This window comes from Pinus tabuliformis, chromosome 8 (genome assembly GCF_031772625.1).
Source record: "Pinus tabuliformis cultivar Carrire ecotype Pingquan chromosome 8, CPIR1, whole genome shotgun sequence".
NCBI classification, from domain to species: domain Eukaryota; kingdom Viridiplantae; phylum Streptophyta; class Pinopsida; order Pinales; family Pinaceae; genus Pinus; species Pinus tabuliformis.
The window spans coordinates 1,392,452,401-1,392,461,571 of NC_142294.1; positions in this window are offsets into that span (position 1 = coordinate 1,392,452,401).

Genomic DNA, 9,171 nt, shown 5'->3' on the forward strand with positions numbered 1-9,171 from the left:
ATGGGACCAACTTCCCAAAGAGGATTTATTTGATAATGTTGATGGGATGATATAGGATGTAATGGGAAATGATGCAACTAAGTATAATCTAATCTAAATAAAAAACACATGCATATATATTAATCTAACATTATCTAACTATAAATATACCCAAGAATAAAATAAGATATGCAATCTACAATGGCGTCTCACAAAAATTGGTAATAAAGATCATTCAACTGCCAAAAGAAATGAAATCGTTCAACAATAATTGTTTTGGATAAATAGTTATAAAAGAAAATTGAGAGAAATATATCGCATATAAAAATCATTTATGTATTCAAAACGAAATCACAGCTAAAACATCATACAAAAGTGCAATCATGAAAAACCGTAATCGAGAGTTTCATACATAAAACAATCAAGATAAGTATCTCTAATACATAATAAAACATAATCATAAGATAAAAGTACCATATATGATAGGTTCTTCTCATGTGCTTCAGCAATATTGACCCAATTTCATCCAATCCAATAACCTATAAGAGTACATAAGTGTAATTTCAGTAGAGCATACTAGATATTCAAAGAAAAATAGATCATGTTTCATTCATTTCATCAAAACCTTCTCAAAAGTACAGAAGTGTAATGTCTTGAAAAGTGTTTTTAATAAAATTCTGGAGCCCTCTCTAAATGCATGAGAGGGGTTTAAATACTAAAATACATGCCTCAAAATAGATTATTACAAAAATAACTAAGGAGATTTCAAACAACCTTACTCAGAGTGGGAAAAAATAAAACTAAAAATAGAACTAAAATAATGACTAGCTCCTTTGAACTTGAACTAATTTAATCTGGTAACTTGATCTATGAGGTTGCAAATGTTGATCACTGGCTTGAGCTGAGGCGGCTGGATGATTATGGATTTTAACTGCCCAACAAATATGGCATCTGATAAACCTAGCACCATCTTTTGTGTAGAGGTTTTTAAACACCATAGAGTCATCCACTAGCTATGTGGCTTTACTATAAAATGCCAGTATGTCTCCCAATTCAGCCTGGTTAGTTGTTTAATTACCTCTTCCTTTTCTCACACTGTCTGTTTCCACTACTTCTCTAGTTTTTTGACATTTGGTATAAATCTTGGTACACACTCTTTGACAATGTTGGCACAATGGAGGTTTTCATTTATGGCTTTTATTATACTGCTTGCTACTCTTGTTGCTATCGTTGTCATCCTTTCTACCTATTTAAACCATGAATCCCAGTCTGTAAACATAATATCTTTATGGGATTCTTCCACTGTTGGTAAGTCAAACTTTCTTCCATCCTCAGATTCTCACTAGGTGATAAATTCATAAAACTTTTTGTAGATTTCTTCGTATTCAAATCTCATATCAATTACATGGTTTTTCAATTTATCTTTGGTCTCACAGTAAGGATTTATCTGAGAGATTTTATAGTAGAATATTTCTTCTTGTTGCATTAATAGGGAATTGAGGTTGACCGCTTCTTTGATGAATTCACCAATTTGTGGATTGTCTTTTAATTTATCCACCATGGCTTGCATTTGACAAATTTGTGAATCCTTTTCTGATAAGCTAGCCTAGTGTTGTTTTCTCTGTTCGAATTCCCTCTAAAGATGGGCTCCCTATTGTTTAGTTTGTTGATTAGTTTTTTCTCGTGTTAATTGTTGTTCAAGTAACAGAATTTTATGTTCCTTTCCCTTTTGTAGCATTTGGACTTTTGTTTCCTTATCAATGGTTGTTGTGGCATAAGCTCCTACGAACTGTGACAGCTTTGTGAGATTCTCTAATGGATCAACAGGGGTATCCTTCCACAAACATCCATTGGTTCATTTTCTAGATTTGTAACAGCCATGGTGTCTAGTTTCCTTTTCTTCCTTTGTCTTTTAATTATATCATTATGAGTAGGACTGTAGAGTATGTCTAATGGAGGTATCTCTTCAATTATCAAGACAATTTTAGAAGTAGGAACAACATGAATAATCTCAATATCCTGAGTACTTGTAGCTCCTTGCTCTATTGTTTCTGGATTTTCTTTATGTTGGGTTTGCTTGGGGGTTTGCAATTCAGATGTTTCCTCAAGATTTTTGTTTGTATGGAGCTTCTTATTGAATTTCTCCCATTCCTATTCCAGGTCAACAACTGGAGCCTTACTTGATTGACTTGAAGTAGAAGCAACCTATGCCTGCTTCTTTTCCTAGGCCTTTTTGACTATTTACTTTGTACTTCCAAGTGTATCTTTCTCAGACTCTTTATTTGTGTTTCCTCCTCCATTTTGAAATTTCCATTCTAAGTGCTTTGACTCAAGAGTCAACTTCCCTTGGGTTTCTTCTTCAAAATTTTCTTTTGAACTTCCCTCCAAGCTTACCCTAGGAGTTGGTTCTCTTATTGGTTCAATCTGTAATAGGTCCAATGGGACATTTAACAATCTCTTATTCCTATACAAATAGAAAGCATTAATATCTTCTAGGCTCAACAGTAATGATACCAAATGTAGGACTTGTGAAAATTTTTCTGCTTCTTGAAAGAGGTCATCAAAGGCATCCTCTTCATGGGTGAACTATTTGACTTTCACCATAGTGGTAAATTCTTTAACAATGTGATTCAGGTCATATTGTCTCCCTGGAACTGTGGCTAACTTCATAGAAATAATAATCTCTGCTTCTTTTACTACATGTCCATAGTCATGTAGTGTGAAAGCACCACATTGTAATGGAAAGGTTGGCTATATGGCTTTCTTCTGCTCTTTCAGTCCTTTGGTTAAACTACCCTCCCTTGCTATCTGGTAAGCTATTTCTTTTGCTAATAGCTTGTCTGGAACATAATATGGGAGGACATGCGGAGAAGAAATGCTCCCAAAAACTCTAATGTAGGTGAATGTCTCTTCCCGAAACCATCTGGCCACTGGCAGGATATCTACTTTGGCCTCTTCAGAAAACCTAGGGGCTAATCTATCAAAAATAGTTTAATGAATAGGAAGCATAACATCTTGGCACATTTCATAAAAATGGGGATGGAATTGAGATTCCCACAAAATATTATGGTATATATGGATGGGGAGTGGGTTCTGTACAATCCACTTCCATCCCATGTTAGGAAACTAAGAACAAAAACAAATTGTCTCCATAACAAAAGCACTCATAAAGAAAGGGGGAAAAATCCTTGAAGAAGTGCTTCTCTTCTTTCTATATTCCATAATGGCCTTTACTAAATTATCTGATAAAATATGACTCCAATTCATATTTTTTCATTAACTGCTGCATCAATTAACGAGAGCCACTCCATAGAAAATTTGGTGCTATCAAGTTTACCGAATAACCTACACATCATTGTTGCTATGAAACTATAAGGGGGAGAGATGGATGTTATTGAGTACATACCAGTTTTATCTCGTTTGAGTTTGCCTCTGCATGACATCCAAGTCTGTGTAACTTCCAACGGGTCTTCATTCTCTTTGGAAAAATGCTTAAGGAATTCTTTGCTATAGGGATTTTGAGGTTTCGGTAGCTAGTACATTAGCCGTAGATTGTCTGGTGAGAAAGAACCCATGACTTCTTGTCTTTTATTCCTGAAAGTTCTATCTAAGACGTCTAACTCATCACTTACCCATTTTACCATATCTATGTATTGTAATATCTTTGGTATCATAGTTATTTGGTGCAAAAATGACCATGCTATTTCAAAATAGGAGGCGACAGATGATTCTTAAGCATTAGTTGTGGTCTTTGTTACTAGTGGCCTGGGCTTCTCTTCTTCTAAAAGGTTATACATGGCTTCCCATGTCGTGGTTCCTCCGTCTTTGTTTCATGTGGTATAAGAGAAAAGTTGTATCATGTTTGATTTCTCAAATGCAGTCGCCTTTCTCTTCTTCACCATTCTTTCCAACGTTGTTTTCTGCACAGGTTTCCAGAAATTGAGCAAATGGAAATTATCAAATAAACACAAAGCGAGAATAACCATGAGATTTAAATGATACAGTTAACCCCGAAAGGTGACAAGAAAGGAGCTTTTATTCGAAATGAAAATGAAAATATATCAAATCATGTTGAGTCGTTCTTAACATAAATGCCATTAAACTTATTAAATACACAATAAGATCTTTTATCATGGCCTTTATTACTCATTTAAATTATCACACCACAAACAGGAAGGGAAAAAATTTAAGGTGGCGTGTTTAAACTGCGAAATACCGATTTTACGATTGAGATAAGATTATCACAATATCACATTTTTGGTTGTGCCTTTTTCAGAGCTGTTTTCGAGGAGAGCATCATACTTTTCATTGTTTAGAGTGCACTCTGCCTAAATGAATAATTATTGCATAAAGTTCCTTTTTATTAAGTGTCAAACTTAACTTATAGTTTATGACATTTATTTTTATTTATTTTTATTGGGTTCGGGTCATATCATGTTTCACAAAATTCTTGTAGTTCACAAGATTTGTCTTTAAGTAAAGCGCAGAGATGCGATAAGTATTTGCTTGCTATACCGCAATATCATAGTCACATATTCCAGCAGGTTTTGTGAGTTGTTCTTTTCATGAAAGCCGATATGTGATTGTGATAGGTGCTTCATTTTACAAAAAATGCCTTAACTCTTAGCTTTAAATGGAAATTTCAATGATATCCTAAGTTTATTAGGTGATCCCTTCCATCACAATTCGCAGATCCTAGTTGTTGATTAACCTTTGACACACATGGTCCAACTTTATGCAAAAAAGCAAGAATTGCTAGTCTTAAAGGGATTTGACTTGATACCTTAATTTATTTTTAAAATTTTCAAAAATAAAGTGCTTAAGTGCTAAGTTTTTTGGAGGATTTTTTATAAAGGGTCCCCATTTATTAATAGAATATTAACTATTAAATCAATAAATGGGGGGGTTGTTGAACGGCACAATAGAGTGCAACTATAACCAATCACTTTGCCATTTGTTTGCATAAAAATTTCCTATTGGTAAAGGAGATGTTGCTTCATAGACCTTTCCTATAGATCTACCAGGAAGTAATATAAATCAACATTGCATATCCCCTTCATATTCATGATAAAAATAACATAGATAAGTGGTGTACTTTTCTCCTTTGTTGATCTTGTTTTTTGGCCAGGCTAACCATGGTATACCCTACTCTAGATTTTAATATTCTACTCCTGCTTCCAATCCCTATAACCTACATACATGAAAACCTACACATATTAATACAATTATGTTGCCTTGGTTTAAGGATGCTCCTTCTCGATCATGTTGGCTCTTAGTCCTCCATGAATTACTAGCTATAGTTAGGATCACCACAACATTGCATGGAGGAATTCCTAGGAAATCCACTAGCGAGGACTACATATGGTTGATTGAGTTTTATAACTCCCTTGAACATATAGAAACACTAAATAAAATTCACTTGGAAAGATTAACTAATGAGAACCTTGTGATATCATGCAACAGAGGAGGCATTGAAGTATTCTCCATAATGACTAAAAGAGTAACCAGTCCAACGAGTAAAAGACTCATATGTATGGTATGGTTCCTAGGAAAGCTATAACCCATCTATTGGACAATAATGTAAACAAGTGCCATATTCAAGGGTGGCACGATTGATGCCACTTATCTTCTATAAATAGAATCTGAAATATCCCACCCCCCCCCCCCCAACCTTGCCTCTTTTCTTGGGATCTCCTTCATATATTGATGAGCATGAAAGAGAAAACAAGTATGCTCAATATTATTCTTTTCATTCAGTTTTAATGAGCCCAAAAAATAATAAAAGGATATGTCATAGCATGTCTTTTTAATGATATTTTAACAAGCTCAAAGAAGAGATAAAAGTGTGATCAATATCCTTCTCATTGTTTTAACAAGTGGAAGAAATGAATGAGAGTAAGCTCATCATCTTTCATTTTTTTAATGAGCATAAGAAGAATGAAAAGGAAGCTCATCCTATAGAAACAAGTGGTATAGGCTAGAAGCATCTAGTTTTGAGTTAGGAGCCATCATAATTAAAATGAAGAAAAAATGCTAGCAAGGCAAATCAACTCATTGCAGCATAATCTCCAGGAAAGATAAGGGCACCAAGTGAAGGAAAGTGATTATGAAAATGGAAAGGGGTATGTCACATAGCTAGTTTCCTCAATGACTTATAGAGGTTATTGGGAATGAAAACATTTATTTATCTTACTTTGTACCATACTCAGTTCCTTAATGCTTGATTAAGCGTACAAGGTATCAATTTTTTTTTCCTTTTCAAAGGCTTAAAAATCAACTCTAATACCACTTTTTCCAATACCCAATTGCCTGAATGATTACAAAGGTTATGGGGTACCCAAAATTTTCCTTCACTTTTTACTAGCTTTACGATAATCCTTTATACCACTTTGTCACATTCCCCTGCTAAATGTAACCTAACCACACTTGCAAAAACTTACTTTTCATCTCTCATACATTTTGTCAAATAATTTACATGTAAACCTTTCTTTAAATACCTTCTATACAATCAATTTAGTAGTATTTTTGTCGTATACATTGTGTCAAACATTTTGTTTGAAATCAAATAAATAACATTGCTCTAATTCCACTTGTAACATACTAATTGAAATTTACCACTCAATCATGCAACTTTTAATTTATGTCAAGTCTACAAGAGGAATATTCAACCTACAAAGTATTGTAACATGGACACCAAAATGAAAATAAGGTGTTATTCTAGGGTATCCATGAAGAATAGGATCTACCAGTTAAGATACAATGTAATGAGAAGGAAATGTTACAACTTGGTAGGATCAAACCTAAGGTAAAAAAAAATGATGTATAATGTCAATAATGCAATGACAGATGTAGGGGAATACTTAACCTTATATGTTTATTCCAAGAAAATACCCCTAACATCCAATGGATGTCAAAATAAAAATGCCACCTTATCTTTTAAAATCCATGTAGAAAGACTAAACCCATGGTTAAATCATATATGAAATAAAGCATGAATTAGGTAAGAATAGGACCATATATATGTATTTATGTATGTATGATGTGTGTGTACACTTACATTGTCACTAACAATAGTCATGCATTGTTGACATAGAAGTGAAACCAAACTAACTCCCTGATTTGTCATCATACAATCATTAAGGAGCAACAATAGTGGCACAAGAGGTGGTTGAGGACGACCTTAAAGGAGAGGAGCATGATGTGATTTTACTCACGATGTTCAGGAAAACAATGGGGATTCAATCCTTGGCCTTTGATGTTGTTCCATTTCATTTACAGTGGCACATTGTGGGGTAAACTCCCACTATAGTGGATTCATGTAACAAAGCATCACATGTGTCGTATCATGTCATCAACACACGGATGATTAACCTTGAAATAGCTTATTAGGAGATAGTTCTAACTTGATGGACTTAGGATTATATGTATAAATAAATGGGCTTAGAAGCCCAAGCCTTTTATCCCTAGTTTTGGACATTGCACCTAGTTTTGTGATGGAAGTATCAAACTCTTACCTAGATATGCACACACACAAGTTGTTCTATGACCTATACTTATGGTTTTCAAATGATAAAACTTTTTCACCCATGTGTATTATGTACATGCATGCATGACTTTGATGAATATTGACTTAGTTTGACAAATTCCAATCTAACATGTTATCAGCTAACGAATAATCCAATGTATTAGAATATCTTGAGATGTGTATATATTCAATATTAATGAAAGAGAATTTAAGGAGACATATCATTAAATATCTATGAAGTGACATAGGATGTCTCATGAAATAGACACGGTTTAGTTGTGAGACCATGAGTTGGGAGTCCAATTTGACAACTAAGTGGTGGATACCAAGTGAAATAGCCTTTGATAAGAGTTCAATGAAAACACTATACTCCACTATATTATTGGTCACAAGGAAAATGTAGATGCCTCTAAATATCACTAGCTCATCAATGGGTGCAAAGAGAACCCAAGCAGTAGAAGCAATGTTTCAAGTACTATAGTTGGCATTGTCTGCAAAGCCTACATAGAATAGTGATGGACCTCACATCTACCAATCAAGGACCACGAATGATAAGAAAATTACTAAAACAATGGTAAACTCATTAAAAGATACATGTACACCACACCAACCTAGTATACAATATATACAATCATCATGAAATGATGCAACTTACACATAGTACTTATTTAGATAGAGCCCATTGTGAGGCTATGATAAGGGATTACCTTCATAATCTACAAAATCATCTATCCCTCATTTGAGAACGTGTTTAATAATATAGTATACCTGTGAGAGAGATTTTATCTTTCATTCACCTAATTTCTCAGGATCTTGATTATAGATCAAAATCAAGTCACCTTTCAAAAGACACAAGGGTGAATCAATTTGTCATAATAAGATTTAAAATGATTTTTATGAGTCTCATTTGGTGATATCAACATAACAATGATTTTTTTGAAGGTGGGAAAAATATAGGAGACATTATGCCTTGGCATAGATTTCACAAAATAGTTTGACAACTAGTTTCAAAGATGAAATATCCCATTCAACTAGTTTCAAAGATGAAATTTCTCATTCAATGATGAGGGCATTTCTGGTCGATTCAATCATAAAGACTAAATTGGTTTCCCAAAATAAGAAATATCATAAAGTTTTGGGCACCCTCATTGCCTCTTGCCAAATTTGTACATTATTTCCACAATGTGAATCATTCATCAAAACAACATTGGCATTGGCAACTACATTCAATTAGCCAACTATGTTTGTACACTATTTCCACGATGTGTATCATTCATCAAAACAACATTGGTGTTGGAAAGTACATTCAATTAGCCAACGATGTTTGTACATTATTTCCAGGATGTGCATCTTTCATCAAAACAATGTTAGCGATTACATATAATTAGCCAACTATGTTTGTACGTTATTTCCACGATGGGATTCTTTCATCAAAACGATGGTGCCAATTACATAAAATTGGCCAATTATGTTTTACATTGTTTCAACGATGTGCGCCTTTCATCAAAATAACATGGGAAATTAAATTCAATTAACCAATGTTTGTACACTATTTCCACGATGTGTTCCTTTCATCAAAACAACGTTGGCAATTGCATACCATTGGCCAACTATGTGCATGCATTTCATCAAAACAACTTTGCCAATTACATACAATTGGCCAACTA